The sequence below is a fragment of the Malaclemys terrapin genome, chromosome 1 (assembly GCF_027887155.1).
Source record: "Malaclemys terrapin pileata isolate rMalTer1 chromosome 1, rMalTer1.hap1, whole genome shotgun sequence".
NCBI classification, from domain to species: domain Eukaryota; kingdom Metazoa; phylum Chordata; order Testudines; family Emydidae; genus Malaclemys; species Malaclemys terrapin.
This window is the reverse complement of record NC_071505.1, coordinates 143900623-143917616: the sequence shown is the minus strand read 5'-3', so window position 1 is coordinate 143917616 and position 16994 is coordinate 143900623.

Here is a 16994-nt window from a genome sequence, read left to right as displayed (position 1 = left end):
GTGGGGGCTCGAGCCGGTTTTGCATTGTGTTATTGAAACGGAACCCCTAGATACAGAACCCGGCCCTTGTTGCTGCCAACTTAGATGGGCAGAAGGGTTACAAATATATACACTCCCCATTCATATTTCTCAATCAACTCTGACTGTACTATGTCCTGGGACTTTAAGAGACAGCTAGTCCATTAACCATGTTTCCTGTATACAAATAACATCAGGTTTGTCCTCCATTTCAAAAATAGTCTTTTTTAGTTCCTGACCATGGTTTATTGGGCTTTGCGCATTCCAACAACAACAAAAAGTTAGTACCATATAAGTTAAACCACAATACAGTAAGTCCTCACTTAAAGTCGTCCTGGTTAACATTGTTTCATTGTTACGTTGCTGATCAATTAGGGAACATGCTCGTTTAAAGTTGTGCAATGCTCCCTTCTAACGTCTTTGGCAGCCGCCTGCTTTGTCCACTGCTTGCAGGAAGAGCAGCCCGTTGCAGCTAACCGGTGAGGGCTTGTAACCAGGGTGTGTTAACCCTTGAGAGCTCAGCCCAAGTGCTAGTTCATTCCCTGGGAAATATCCCACCCTCTTCCACCCTCTAACTTCACCACCAAGTTTCACAATCATCATAGCTGTGAATAGTATTAAATTGTTTGTTTAAAACTTATACTGTGTGTATATCTATATAATATATAGATTTTTGTCTGGTGAAAAAAAATTTCCTGGAACCTAACCCCCACCCTTACATTAATTCTTATGGGGAAATTGGATTCACTTAACATCATTTTGCTTAAAGTCGCATTTTTCAGGAACATAACTACAACGTTAAGTGAGGAGTTACTGTACTGTCCTCACTCAAAAATGCAGGAATGTGCTTTATTGCCAAATTACTAGCATGCAAATACTTTTCTGCTGCTTTTATTATAATTAGGGCTGTCAATTAATCACATTTAACTCACACAATAAACTCAAAAAAATTAATCACGATTAAAAAAATTTATCACAATTAACCACACTGTTAATCAAAAGAATACCAATTGAAATGTATTAAATATTTATGGATGTTTTTCTAGATTTTCAAATACATAGATTTCAATTACAACACAAATGTATTGTGTGTACAGAAGTGTGCAATGCTCACTTTATATTATTTTTATTACAAATATTTGCAGTGTAAAATGATAAACAAATGAAATAGTATTTCAATTCACCTCATACAAGTACTGTAGTGCAATTTTTTTATCATGAAAGTAAAACTTACAAATGTAGATTTTGTTTGTTACATAATTGCACTCAAAAACAAAACAACTTTAGAGCCTACAAGTCCACTCGGTCCTACTTCTTATTCAGCCAATTGCTCAGACAAACAAGTTTGTTTAGATTTATGGGAGATAAACTGCCCACTTATTATTTACAATGTCACCTGAATGTAAGAACAGATGTTCACGTGGCACTTTTGTAGCCAGCATTGCAAGGTATTTACGTGCCAGATATGCAAAGCATTTATATGCCCCTTCATGCTTCAACCACCATTCCAGAGGATATGCTTCCATGCTGATGATGCTCGTTTAAAAAAAAATGTGCTAATTAAATTTGTGACTGAACTTCTTGGGGGAGAACTGCGTGTCTCCTGCTGTTTTACCCGCATTCTGCCATATATTTCATGTTATAGTAGTCTCAGATGATGACCCGGCACATGTTCATTTTAAGAACACTTTCAGTGCAGATTTGACAAAACACAAAGAAGGTATCAATGTGAGATTTCTAAAGATAGCTACAGCCCTCGACCCACGAATCTGAAGTGCCTTCCAAAATTTGAGAGGGACAAGGTATGGAACATGGTTTCAGAAGAGTTAAAAAAGCAATATTCCGATGTGGAAACTACAGAATCCGAACCACCAAAAAAGAAAATCAACCTTCTGCTGGTGACATCTGACTCAGATAATGAAAATGAACGTGCATCAGTCCACACCGCTTTGGATCATTATTGAGCAGAATCTGTCATCAGCATAGACACCATGTCCTCTGGAATGGTGGTTGAAACATGAAGGGACATATGAATCTTTAGTGCATCTGGCACATAAATATCTTGCGACGCCAGTTGCAACAGTGGCATGCAAATGCCTGTTCTTATTTTCAGGTGACATTGTAAACAAGTCAGCAGCATTGTCTCCTGCAAATGTAAACAAACTTGTTTGAGCGATTGGCTGAACAAGAAGTAGGACTGAGTGGATTTGTAGGCTCTTAAGTTTTACATTGTTTTATTTTTTAGTGCAGTTATTTTTTGTACATAATTCTACATTTTTAAGTTCAACTTTCATGATAAAGAGATTGCACTACAGTACTTGTATTAGGTGAATTGAAAAATACTATTTCTTTTGGGGGGGTTACAGTGCAAATATGTGTAATCAAAAATAATATAAAGTGAGCACTGTACACTTTGTATTCCGTGCTGTAATTGAAATCAATATATTTGAAAATGTAGAAAATATCCAAAACTATTTAAATAAATGGTATTCTATTATGAACAGTGCAATTAGTTGCAATTAATTTTTTAATCACATGATTAATCACGATTAATTAGTTTTTTTAATCGCTTGACAGCCCTAATTACAATCTTTATTCTTTCTGTTCTCCTTTCTGCTTGTGAAGTGCAGTTTATTACTTCTACCATAAATGCTACAAATTTCTCTTTCTCTTCAAGAAATATATCTTTCTCTATTTCACATATTATATTGCATATCTTTTGTGACATTATGTTGTAGTAAAGGTACCTTCCCTTACTGGTTTTCTCCTCCTTCCTCACTTGTCTCTTTAAATACTTTTTAGCAGCTTTTAGCTTCTGTGTAAGTCAAGTTATCTTGTAAATAATCCTTGTTCTTCGTAGCTCCCTAGCCTGTTTAGGTACCATGTATCCTCCATACACTGTACTGTGTTATCCCACAGTTGATACATTTTAGCTCTGCTCTTTCTACAGTTTTCATATGAATGCTCCCCTCCACATTTACCACCCCACCTTGTTTTACCTGTACACACATTTGTCCATATCCAAACTTTTGACACTCCTAAAATCTCAAAGGGGGTGGAATAGACCAAAACAACTGATATCCTAGCTTTATCCTGCCATGTAAAGTCCTTGCTTGACATATTATTTTCATAGCTGTGGGTAGTTTATTTCCCCCCCACCCCGAAACAAATTAATTGCTTACTGAATAACACCTGGTCCCCATCTACAGTTTTAATTTCATCTTCAGTCATTTCCAGTTGGACATCTTATATTACTCTTCTTGTTTCCGTCATGCATTTGGGTGGCTGGCAATCTACTTTTATTTTTCCTAGAATTTTAGTGTTCAGCAGTTTTTCAACCAGTTCTTTACTGGCACACTGCACCAACAAATCTCCACCATGTAATCTTCTAGCTCTTAATATAGCTCCGCTACTTCTCCTAATCAATTCAACTATCTTCAAGGGCTTAGTCACCTATCTTTACTTCCTTATTCAGCGATTTGACACTGGCAATATGTGGTTTCCCACCCTACTCTTTGTTCCCTTTGTTCCTGCTGCTTCTTCAGACGTGTGTGTTCTTGTCTTCTAATTTGCATCCATTCTTCATTCCTAGCTTCTTCTCCCTCACATTCTAGAGTGACTTCTGTGCTATTCATCCTGCTTTTCCCCCATCTCCAGGGCACAGCCATTCTCCACCCACCTGCCGGCCCAGCCCAGCCCAGGGCAAGTCTGTCTGGAAGACCCTCAAGGAGGCAACCAGATAACTTCCTGCACCTCCTTTGGGCTTAAATGGTGATTCGAGCCAATCAGAGAGGCTGAACATCTCCTCCCATCAGGACTGTGACAGAGCCCACTCACTCCTGCCTCTGCTTGAGTCTACAAACATCTCAGAGACCTTTATGCGAGTAAAACACCCAGTGCAGTTTGTTTACAATGTTGGTTCTGTTGGTGTCACTAGGCATAACCCTAGGTAACTCGGAAGGGTGGAAGACCACGAGTGTCGATGAAGCCTTCCTGCACTAGGCCTAAATGAACCAAAGCTCCTCCATGTTTGAACTTTAATCGACCTAACAAGCCAGTAACAGAGAATGGAATGTGTAACAGTCAGTTATCAGTTGCAACACCGCTCAAACCAGTATAAAGCGGTAGTAATAAGGCCTGCATGCTTCTGGCTGGGAGGCAAGATAACAGACCAAAGGGAAAAGGACAAGATAACAGTTCAAAGAAGAGTTACTAACGAGCTAGACTTATAGAAGCCAAGATGACTTAACTGCTTAAATGTAATTGCTACCGCTTAATGTAACTGCTATAAAAGAGGGGAGGGGGGAAGGGAGGAAGGAAGAAAAGAATAAAAAGGGAAAAACTGCTTGTATCAGTGCGCTTGATTTGAGACATGCTGGTCTCCTAGTCCCTAGTCAGAGCTCTTGAATATACTTTGTCTGCTTCTCCACCCTGGTGTGTTCATTGGCGCGAAGCACACCAGGCAACGAACCCCGCTGTTGCCCCCTCGGGCCCTCTGTTCTGGCAACAGTCTTGGCATCCCTGGGTGGGCTCGAGGCTGAAATTTAGCCATGCCCGGACACCTCCCAGAGGTCGACGGATTGTGGCAACGACTAACGCCCAGTGTGCACCGGTGACTTCATAAGGGGCCTCGGCGAAGACGTGGTTTGGTCGATCCTGGAGGGCACAATGGTGCAACGCGCTCGAGTAGTGGAGAAGTGGCTGCGGGCAATGGTGGGGAACCGGTCCCGTGGATAAGGTAGGAACAGTCCAGTGGTCTGGACTTTTGCCTGTTAGGACCTGGGGACGCCCAGTGTCTCCCTAGGCCATGGGGCAGGGACAGAGTACAACAGGCAGGGCACAGTGTAAGCCCTTAGAATGCATTCTAGTGAACTGGAAAAGTGTTGGCTCAGATCTGATGACTAAAAATAAACTGAAAAGGTTCTGTACAGTAGACTGGCCTCAGTACCAACTAGAGGACCAGGAAAGGTGGCCACCGGAAGGATCACTTAATTATAACACAATCCTTCAATTACTCCTGTTTTGTCAGCGAACAGGTAAATGGAATGAACATATGTATGCACAGTTGTTTATGTTGTTAAGAGATAGGTCAGATCTTTTGCAAAAGTGTAATTTGACTCCGACAGGTTCGGTAGTAGCTACTGTTAGTCCCCAGGAAACACCCCCTCCCCCCCCCCCCCCCCCCGCAGCTATAATGGCAGATCCGGTGTCCCCTTCGGCCTTCACAGCCCCACTATATAAAGAAAGGGTGCCTTGGGTTCCAGAGATCACCCCCTCAGTGGGATTCTAGCCGTTGATCACCGAGACAGTGGTGGCCCGCCTAGGATCACAAGAACGCCAGGTCACTACTATGCAAGTTTATACCCATGTGTCTTTTAACCCAGTGTACCTAGCAGCCTTTAAGGCGAGGCTGGGGAATTTTCTATGAACCCAAGCAAGTTTATCTCAGTTTTTGAAGGGTGTCTGGTCAGCCACAAGCCTGACTGGGATGACTGTAATATCCTCATGAGGACCCTGTTGTCTGAGGTGGAGTGGAATCAGATTATGTCCAAAGCAAGGGAGGAGGCACAGCGGAGAATGACCTGGATCCAAATCACGTCCCAGTGCCCGCGGATATGGTCCCCCTAGCAGAGTCCCTCACCATGGTGGGTGCCACAGGGAAAGGAACCAAGTGTCCAGTGTATGCCCCAGCGGAATGTGCTTTGGGAAACAGAACTCTATCTCACAAACTGGTCTACCTCCCCCATTGTCCAATGCCTTTACTGGGACGGGCCCTGCTTTGTTGCTTAGGCACCACCCTGCATTTCACCCAAGTTGAAGTAACCCTTACCTTACCCCCCGAGAATGCCTGGATAATGACCCTTGCAATTGAGCCCTCAGCCATGCAAGCCCCAGAGTGGAGCCAGTGGGAGGACAAAAAAGTTAAAAAGCAGCTTTGCTGGACAGTGTTGGTCCACGGATTTAAAAATTTCCCCACCCTTTTTGGCCAGGCCCTGGCCAGAGATTTGGAGGAGTGGGACAATGAGGACAAGGTCCTCCTCCTGCAATATGTAGATGACTTGTTAATTGCCGCTGTGGGTCTAACCCCTTGCCTTAAAGCCACTGTGAGCCTCCTGAACTTTGTTGGACTCCGAGGATATCGAATAGCACGGAATAAGGCTCAAATTGCCCTCCCAGAAGTACAAGACTTAAGGTTTCACATAAGGCAGGAGGAGCATCAACTTTCAAACGAAAGGAAGGAAGCTATCTGCCAAGTTCCTATCCCAAGCAATCGTAAACAGCTTAGGGCATTTCTGGGTACGGCAGGCTTCTGCAGACTATGGATCCCAGAGTTTGGACTGTGGGCTAAACCCTTGTACGAATGCGTTAAGGGAGCAGATCACGACCCCTTTCACTGGTCCTCAGAAGCCCACAAGGCATTTAAGGTTTTAAAAAGGAAAGCTATTGGACACCAGAGGTTGTACAGAGTGGACTCCTTAGAAGTGTGTGTGCTTGTCCTGGTTTGTTGCTCCAAAGCTCTGTATAGAAGTTATTTTACTGGAAGGGTGTATATGGCATACATTGAGTAATAAGACTAATGTACTGTATAATGGCAATGTGTATGTGTTCATTGTTGGGAAAAGGTGTATGAGTGAAGAGTGAAAGTTTCCTTTGTAGGTTAAAAGAAGCCAAGAAGGGGAGAAGGAAAAAGAACAGAACGAGCTAACTGAGGGAAAAAAAATATAGCTAGCAAGCTCAGTTCAAAGATAAGATGCTGGCCCCATCCAAGGACATTGTTCACAGCTAAGACTTGCCTGACAACCAAGAAAAGGGGGGCCTGAATGTGCCCAAGCAACTATGAGATCTGCAAAACACTGCCAGGCATTAATGAAATGTGTTAGGTTTCTTTTCTCACAGATAAAAGAAGTGCTAACCAAAGACCCTAGCAGCCCTGCCATTCATTGAAACAAGGAGACTGAGTCTACGTAAAGTCCATCAACGAAAGACTGCTTTGGCTCCACACTGGAAAGGCCCTTTCCAAGTGCTGTTAACCACCAACACCACTGTGAAGTGCCAAGGACTGCCTACCTGGACCTATGCTTCTCACTGTAAAAAGACCCCTCCACCTCGGGAGGACTCTCCGACTGATGATAAGCCTATTTCTCCTTCTAGCTCTGCTGTGCCTTCTGGACAGCAGGAAAAAGAAAAAAAAAAGATAAGGTGAAGTGCTAGTAACCTCTCCCTTGTCCACTGACAGACCTACTTGTGCCTTTGGATTTTTCTAGAAGAAGCAAAACCATTACAGGGTAATGTGCTAGTAACCTCTCCCCTGTATGATGCTGAACCACACTGTTCCAGGAAAAGAGAAGGAGGAACACTTACTTCATTGAAATCACAAAGTCCAGGAATTCCTGACTACAAAAAACATTAAGAACTGACCCTGGTGAAAAAACAAAGAATTATACGCTGGCAGAGAGGCTCTAACCCAGCTTATGAGTAAATATTTTCTAACCTCTGGACTTAGACTCATAGCATCCCAGGTACAGGCTGAATGTCTGCTCTGCCAAAAGAATAACCCTCCATCGGGAGTGTCAGTGCCACCAGCTACTCTGGAACCTACCCCAGGCCCGGGATTGGTTTGGCAAATAGATTTTACTGAGTTCCCCCAGACCCAAGGGTTCAGATACCTCCTCGTCTTGGTGGATTGATTCAGCGGATGGCCTGAAGCCTTCCCATGCTGTAACAACACTGTCAAAACGGTGTCCCTCAAATTTGTCAAGGAGATCATTCCCCGCTTTGAGCTCCCCCACTGGATGGAATCTGACAACAGAACACACTTCACGTCACAAGTCGTTCAAAAGATATCGGATGGCCTACAGATCCCCTGGAAGCTCCACACGCCATGGCGACCGCAGGTCAGTGGGGTAGTGGAGCATACAAATCAGACTCTTAAGTGATCTCTCAAAGGTCTGCCAGGAGGTTTCTCTTCGATGGCCTGATGCTTTGCCCCTCATTTTACTCCGTGTCCGCGCTCTCCCTAAGGGCAGATTAGGGCTCAGTCCCTTCGAGATTATGTTTGGAAGGGCATGGCCTCTGAACGGTACACCGGTTCTGGCAGGGGAGTGGGAAATGGGGTATGGTTTCTTATCTCAGAACATGTGCTCTCTGTCTGCTGTTCTTTCTTCTCTCCACAAGTACACCAAAGATTCACAGCCTCTTCTGCTGGATGCCCCGATCCACTCCTTGCAGCCAGGCGATTTCGTACTCATTCGGACCTGGAAGGACGAGCCTCTCCAAGAGCGGTGGAAGAGACCCCACACCGTCCTGTTGGTTTCCCATACAGCAGCAAAGGTCGAAGGACACAAGAACTGGATTCATCACTGCCGTCTAAAAGCAGTGCCCGTTCTTGAACGGTGAACCATCCAGCCTACGGAAAAGACTGCCAGCGACGATCTGGGACTTAAACTGTTATTCAGGCGACAATAAGGTCTGCCGAGAATGCCCTGTGATCTCTTTGGACAGCCGCAGCATACTCCCTGCGAGAACTTTAAGCATTGGTTGTGTTTATTTTCACAGGGCCGGCCTAACCTGGTGGCCTGGTCCCTTTTGTTTTTAATCTGCCTGCTACTGGTAATTGTTATTTTGTGGGTATTTGGGGAATTGTAATTGTTAGACCCCAGGGTCTCCTGCCCAAAATGGAATCAGGTCCAGGGTTTGCCACTGTGTTACTCTTTGCCATAGGGGGACTCCTCTCATTGACTCCCGTTTCCCCCCAGGCACATGCGGGATGGAGAGGAATCCCTATCAACTTAGAAACAAACATGTATGAGGCCCTGAAGGTTTGTTTTGCCCAAGAGTTTAACCTGTCTAACTGCTGGGTTTGTGCCCAGATCCCACATCACGCCGCTGGGTTGCCCTGGAGAGTTGTTCCCCAAAATTGGTCAGACTTCTGTCAAAGGTGGATGATAGCCAAAAACAGCATCTCTGACAATAAAAGTTTACGATTTAACTGCACCTCGGAGGCCCCTTATGGCCTACACAATGGCTCTTGGAATCCCCACTATAATAGCACTCTTAAGCCCCGGCCTATTCGTTTATGCTCTCCACCCACTGGCCTCATATGCTTTCAGCAAACCAGTACGAGTAACCATACCTGGTTTGCAGGCAATAGTACATGTAGATTTTACGTTGGTCCTGGTATAAATCTCACTGTCCCTGTACTAAATGCCACCAGTTGGCAGACCGGCAATGCGTCTTTTACTCTTTCCACACATGCTACCCTACAGGACCAAAGAGATGAAAATGGAAAGGTTAGTTATGGCGAATCATTCTAGGTCTGCAGTAATAGTGCCTACAAATGGCTTCCTCATAGCTGGCATGGAAGCTGTTATTTAGGCTATCTTGCTCCTCCCCTCCGCGTCCTAGCCCAAGCCCCCTCAGGTCGCCCCAGATATCATCGGTCCTTGTATCCACCCCAGAGCCCATTAGAGAAGGAGACAGGTTTGGTATGATCCTCCTCCCATCCTATGGGGTGGGACAGCTGACTCAATTTTATCATAGGCTCTCTGTGTTTCTCACTAAGTTCGCCAATGAGACCTTGGCCATAGAGAAAAGCCTTTAACTCAGAGCTTTACCAGCTCCGGTTGCTGTCCCTGCAAAACAGACAGCCCTTAGATTATGTTTTAGCCTTCCAGGGCGGGGTGTGTCCCCTTATTGGGAGTGAATGTTGTACTTATGTCCTGGAAAACTCACAGGACATTAACAGGCACGCCCTGTCGGCCGAACAGGTTTTTGAGCAGTGGAAGGCCCAGGAAAGGGAACCCACAATTTTCGATTCCCTTTGGAGTTGGTTGCCCAACCTGGGAGGACTGGGGGGTGGCCTTGTGCGTCTCCTCCTCACAGGTGTGGTACTGTGCCTGGTCACCCTCCTCCTGATTACTTGTTTTAAAATGCTCCTCTGTAAGCTTTGTGCCCCCCGTTCCCCAAAAATCCCAACATATCCTCTCATTGATAACCCCATGGGACTTAATCGCATCTTATCCACAGAATATGAGAAAACTCAGCCAAAGGCTCATTGAGTATTCTCAAAGGAGGGAGTTGTTGGTGGCACTAGGCATAACCCTAGGTAACTCGGGAGGGTGGAAGACCATGAGTGTCGATGAAGCCTTCCTGCACTAGGCCTGAATGAACCAAAGCTCCTCCATGTTTGAACTTTAATCGACCTAACAAGCCAGTAACAGAGAATGGAATGTGTAACAGTCAGTTATCAGTTGCAACACCGCTCAAACCAGTATAAAGCGGTAGTAATAAGGCCTGCATGCTTCTGGCTGAGAGGCAAGATAACAGACCAAAGGGAAAAGGACAAGATAACGGTTCAAAGAAGAGTTACTAACAAGCTAGACTTATAGCCACCAAGATGACTTAACTCACATGTGTCAAACTCAAGGCCCGCGGGCCACATCCGGCCCGCCATACAATTATATCCGGCCCGCGAAATCGTTTTATATATCTGTTTTTAATGGCCCTGTGATATGACGCCCCAATAACACACACTACAAATCCCATGATGCAGTGCAATTGCCGCCAACGGCAAGCCGCGGTTCAAGTTCGCGGTCTGTTGATGTATACAACGCTAATCTCAAATCAAAGCTAGACCCCAACAATGGCCAAGAGAAAAATTGATTCTGAAAACCGAGGCTTTCAAAGCCGGTGGGAGAATGAGTATATGTTTACTGAAATTGCAGGTAAACCAGTGTGTCTCCTTTGCGGGAGTAATATCGCTGTAATGAAGGAGTATAACCTAAGACGGCACTACGAGACGAAACATGAGAACAAATTCAAAAACCTGAGTGCAGGACAGAAGCTACAAAAGGTAGAGGAGTTGAAGAAGAATTTGACATCCCAGCAGACGTTTTTCACCAAAGCAAAATCACAAAGTGAAGCTGCTGTGAAAGCAAGTTTCATTGTGGCCGAAGAGATCGCCAAATCAGGACGGCCGTTTACCGAGGGGGAATTCGTAAAGAATTGTATGATGAAAGTGTGCGACGTCCTTTGTCCAGATAAAACGCGAGCGTTTGCAAATGTAAGCCTCAGCAGAAACACTGTTGCTAATCGGGTTTGTGAGATGGCGACTGATTTGAAAACACAGTTGATTGAAAGAGCAAAAGATTTTGTTGCATACTCCCTTGCCGTGGATGAAACTACTGACGCGACTGACACTGCACAGCTGGCGATATTTATCCGTGGTGTGGATTCCAATTTGTGCGTAACACAGGAAATACTGGACATTAAATCGATGCACGGGACAACGAAAGGAGAAGACATCTTTGGAAATGTATTTCAAAGTGTAACCGACATGAAACTGCCGTGGGAAAAACTCGTTGGACTTACAACAGATGGTGCACCTGCTATGTGTGGTGAAAAAAATGGACTGGTGGGAAGGATGCGCTCAAAGATGCGGGAGGAGAACTGTGCCGGTGAGTTGACAGTGTATCACTGCATCATACACCAGGAATCGCTGAGTGCTAAAGTCCTAAAAATGGATCATGTGATGAACACTGTAACACAAACCGTCAACTTTATCAGAGCCCACGGTTTAAATCACCGCCAATTCCAGTCTTTTCTGCGGGAAATAGATAGCGAGTTTGGCGATATGCCATATCATACGGAGGTCCGGTGGCTAAGTCGGGGAAAAGTTCTCAAAAGACACTTTGAGCTGCGAGAGGAAATCTGCCAGTTCATGGACAGTAAGGGGAAAGACTGCACAGTTCTGCGAGATGAAAAGTGGAAATGTGAGTTGGCGTTCCTGGCTGACATAACGTCGCATCTTAGCGCTTTAAACCTTCAACTCCAGGGACGGGAGCACATAATAACCGATATGCATGATGCAGTGAAGGCATTTCAAGTGAAGCTGCGCTTATGGGAGACACAAATGCACCAATGCAACTTGTCTCACTTTCCCTGTTGCCAAGTAATACGGAACCAAGAAAGTGCCACAGTTTTCCCAAATGCCACCTTTGCTGAAAAACTCAGCGCGCTGCGCACTGAGTTCGCACGGCGCTTCAGTGACTTTGAGGCACAGAAAAGTAACTTCGAGCTGCTTCGCAACCCATTTGCAGTCGATGTGGAAACCGCACCTGTAGAAATGCAGATGGAGCTGATAGAACTGCAATGTAACGGGACACTGAAGGCAAAGTACGACACTGCGGGGCCAGCACAGTTCACTCGCTTCATTCCTGAAGCGATGCCGCAGCTCCGCCAACATGCGGCTCGAATCCTGTCCATGTTTGGCAGCACATATCTGTGCGAGCAGCTGTTCTCTGTGATGAAAATTAACAAAACGTCACACAGGAGTCGCCTCACTGATGAACACCTGCAATCGATCCTGAGAATCTTCACAACACAGAACCTAACCCCAAACATAAACGAACTTGTTGCAAAGAAAAGACTCCAAGTATCAGGCTCTGACTAAATAGGACAAGAAAATGGAATGTTATGATTTGTTATGATTATACTTTTGCTTTAAATTCAATTTTTTATTTATATTTTCAGATTTTTTAATATTCCAGCATGTACAGATTTTGAATGTATTGCATTGACAGGATATTTTTTTATGAAGAGCAAAATATTTTAAGTTGAAATGTATTTATTTTGGAATGATATCCTGTATTTTGGTTCATATTAATGGTTAAAAAACATAAATATTTAGTCTGTTAAATAAATGGTTATACTGTTCGGCCCGCGAGTTTTGAGTTTTGGCCCCCTGTGCAATTGAGTTTGACACCCCTGACTTAACTGCTTAAATGTAATTGCTTCAGCTTAATGTAACTGCTATAAAAGAGGGGAGGGGGAAAGGGAGGAAGGGGGGGAGGAAGAAAAGAATAAAAAGGGAAAAACTGCTTGTATCAGTGCACTTGATTTGAGACATACTGGTCTCCTAGTGCCTAGTCAGAGCTCTTGAATAAACTTTGTCTGCTTCTCCACTCTGGTGTGTTCATTGGTGCGAAGCACACCAGGCAACAAACCCCACTGTTGCCCCCTCAGGCTCTCTGTGCTGGCAACAGTTCCCACCACCCTTGTACATGATACAGCCGTACTCCTACAGTCATAGGGAGCCCTCAGCTCCTGAGGCAAGCAAGGAAGAGCAATCCCTCTCACTGCCTGCTTCTCCCCTCCTATTTCCTTCCTGGGCCCTTTTGTATCCTCTGCCTAATGGCTTAATTAGCCTTCCAGCTCCCCTCCACCCACCAATTAGGCACAGCTCATCTTCCAAGCAAAGATTAGGTACTAAACACTATGGCCAGTTTCACTGATACCACAAATAAGCACATTTAAAGTCTACAGATGCAGTTCTTCTCTCACCAACTCCTACTGCACTGGTGTGTTCATCAAACTGGTTTCAAAGCTGCTTCAGAAAGAGGGTTTGGCATTAATACTTTCATCAGTGATCACTGTTAAAATGTCATAGGTGAATAAGGATTTGGGTGTCTCATTCCTGTCCCCATCACAAAGCCATCATGTAGTTTATTCCATTTAGCAGTGTCTGCTCAAAAAGAAACCCAGAACTACATTAGGAGATATTATAGATCAGGGTTCAGGAGGCGAGGAATGGTATATAGGGGGTCTGCAGGTCAGGACTGAAGTGTACTGGCAAAGCTGTGTCTGTGTATAACCTTACAGAACTATCGCCTGTGGTAAATGGTTCAAGACAAAGCTGTTAGCCTCCTACTTTCATAAGCACTAAACTCATTCAAACTATAAAATTTATATTTTTTTTACCGTGTCAGGTCACACTCAAGGATAGTCTAGATTTATCCACCATGCTAAAGGTGAAAGCAGTAATACAGGAAGACCTTCCTGGTGCACCAACAGAGGGAGCGGCGAACAGCAAAGGCTAACAGAGGGAGTTTGCCTGGGAGTTCGCCTGGGGAGACCCCACTGAGGCTTTCATCTGTGGGTTTCTCTGAGTAGTTCCTGCAACAGTTGAGGAAGCTCTTAAGAGGATGGTGATATGGAAGGTGAGCGATCAGCTGTTGTAACCTGCACAAGTTGTGCCATGTTTGTCTTTCTTCTACAGGACAGAAGTGACTTTGTCTGTACAAAGTGCAAGCTGGTCTTCATATTGGAAGAGAAGGTTCGAGGGCTGCAGAAACGAGTATCGACTCTGCGTTGCATAAGGGAAAATGAAGATTTCCTGGACAGATGTCAGGAGATGCTTCTACGGCCACAATGTTCTGAAGATTCAGAGCAGGCGCAGCAGGGACAGAAAGATTGTGAAGAGGTTTGGCAGCATGTGACCTCCAGAAGGAGAAAGAGGAGCGTCCATGCACCAGCAATGGAGATACAGGTGAGCAATCGTTTCCATGTTCTCTCTACAGGTACTAATACGGAGAGTGGACTAGATGACCCATCTGAGGGAAGGGAGCAGGAGACTCCACCAATTGGAAGGCAAAAGATGCACTGTCATAGGGATGGGGGTTCCACGACCACCACTCCCAAGAGGAGGAGGAGGGTGGTGGTGGTGGTCGGGGACTCCCTCCTCAGGGGGACTGAGTCATCTATCTGCCGCCCCGACCGGGAAAACCGAGAGGTCTGCTGCTTGCCAGGAGTTACGATACACGATGTGACGGAGAGACTGCCGAGACTCATCAAGCCCTCGGATCGCTACCCCTTCCTGCTTCTCCACGTGGGCACCAATGATACTGCCAAGAATGACCTTGAGCGGATCACTGCAGACTACGTGGCTCTGGGAAGAAGGATAAAGGAGTTTGAGGCGCAAGTGGTGTTCTCGTCCATCCTCCCTGTGCAAGGAAAAGGCCTGGGTAGAGACCGTCGAATCGTGGAAGTCAACGAATGGCTACGCAGGTGGTGTCGGAGAGAAGGCTTTGGATTCTTCGACCATGGGATGGTGTTCCAAGAAGGAGGAGTGCTAGGCAGAGACGGGCTCCACCTAACGAAGCGAGGGAAGAGCATCTTCACCAGCAGGCTGGCTAACCTAGTGAGGAGGGCTTTAAACTAGGTTCACCAGGGGAAGGAGACCAAAGCCCTGAGGTAAGTGGGGAAATGGGATCCTGGGAGGAAGCACAAGCAGGAGAGCGCAAGAGGGGAGGACTCCTGTCTCATGCTGAGAAAGAGGGATGATCGATGAGTTATCTTAAGTGCCTATACACAACTGCAAGAAGCCTGGGAAACAAGCAGGGAGAGCTGGAAGTCCTGGCACAGTCAGGGAACTATGATGCGATTGGAATAACAGAGACTTGGTGGGATAACTCACATGACTGGAATACTGTCATGGATGGATATAAACTGTTCAGGAAGGACCGGCAGGGCAGAAAAGGTGGGGGAGTTGCGTTGTATGTAAGAGAGGAGTATGACTGCTCAGAGCTCCGGTATGAAACTGCAGAAAAACCTGAGAGTCTCTGGATAAAGTTGAGAAGTGTGAGCAACAAGGGTGATGTCGTGGTCGGAGTCTGCTATAGACCACCAGACCAGGGGGATGAGGTGGACGAGGAGGCTTTCTTCTGGCAACTAGCAGAAGTTGCTAGATCGCAGGCCCTGGTTCTCATGGGAGACTTTAATCACCCTGATATCTGCTGGGAGAGCAATACAGCGGTGCACAGACAATCCAGGAAGTTTTTGGAAAGTGTAGGGGACAATTTCCTGGTGCAAGTGCTGGAGGAACCAACTAGGGGCAGAGCTTTTCTTGACCTGCTACTCATAAACAGGGAAGAATTAGTAGGGGAAGCAAAAGTGGACGGGAACCTGGGAGGCAGTGACCATGAGATGGTCGAGTTCAGGATCCTGACACAAGGAAGAAAGGAGAGCAGCAGAATACGGACCCTGGACTTCAGAAAAGCAGACTTTGACTTCCTCAGGGAACAGATGGGCAGGATCCCCTGGGAGAATAACATGAGGGGGAAAGAAGTCCAGGAGAGATGGTTGTATTTTAAAGAATCCATATTGCGGTTGCAGGAACAAACCATCTCCATGTGTAGAAAGAATAGTAAATATGGCAGGCGAACAGCTTGGCTAAACAGTGAAATCCTTGCTAATCTTAAACACAAAAAAGAAGCTTACAAGAAGTGGAAGATTGGACAAGTGACCAGGGAGGAGTATAAAAATATTGCTCAGGCATGCAGGAGTGAAATCAGGAAGGCCAAATCACACTTGGAGTTGCAGCTAGCAAGAGATGTTAAGAGTAACAAGAAGGGTTTCTTCAGGTATGTTGGCAACAAGAAGAAAATCAAGGAAAGTGTGGGCCCCTTACTGAATGAGGGAGGCAACCTAGTGACCGAGGATGTGGAAAAAGCTAATGTACTCAATGATTTTTTTGCCTCTGTCTTCACGAACAAGGTCAGCTCCCAGACTGCTGCACTGGGCAGCACAATATGGGGAGAAGGTGACCAGCCCTCTGGGGAGAAAGAAGTGGTTTGGGACTATTTAGAAAAACTGGACGTGCACAAGTCCGTGGGGCCGGATGCGCTGCATCCGAGGGTGCTAAAGGAGTTGGCAGGTGAGATTGCAGAGCCATTAGCCATTATTTTTGAAAACTCATGGCGATCGGGGGAGGTCCCAGATGACTGGAAAAAGGCTAATGTAGTGCCCATCTTTAAAAAAGGGAAGAAGGAGGATCCGGGGAACTACAGGCCAGTCAGCCTCACCTCAGTCCCTGGAAAAATCATGGAGCAGGTCCTCAAGGAATCAATTATGAAACATTTAGAGGAGAGGAAAGTGATCAGGAACAGTCAGCATGGATTCACGAAGGGGAAGTCGTGCCTGACTAACCTAATTGCTTTCTATGATGAGATCACTGGCTCTGTGGATGAGGGAAAAGCAGTGGATGTGTTATTCCTTGACTTTAGCAAAGCTTTTGATACGGTCTCCCACAGTATTCTTGCCGCCAAGTTAAAGAAGTATGGGCTGGATGAATGGACTGTAAGGTGGATAGAAAGCTGGCTAGATCGTCGGGCTCAACGGGTAGTGATCAATGGCTCCAT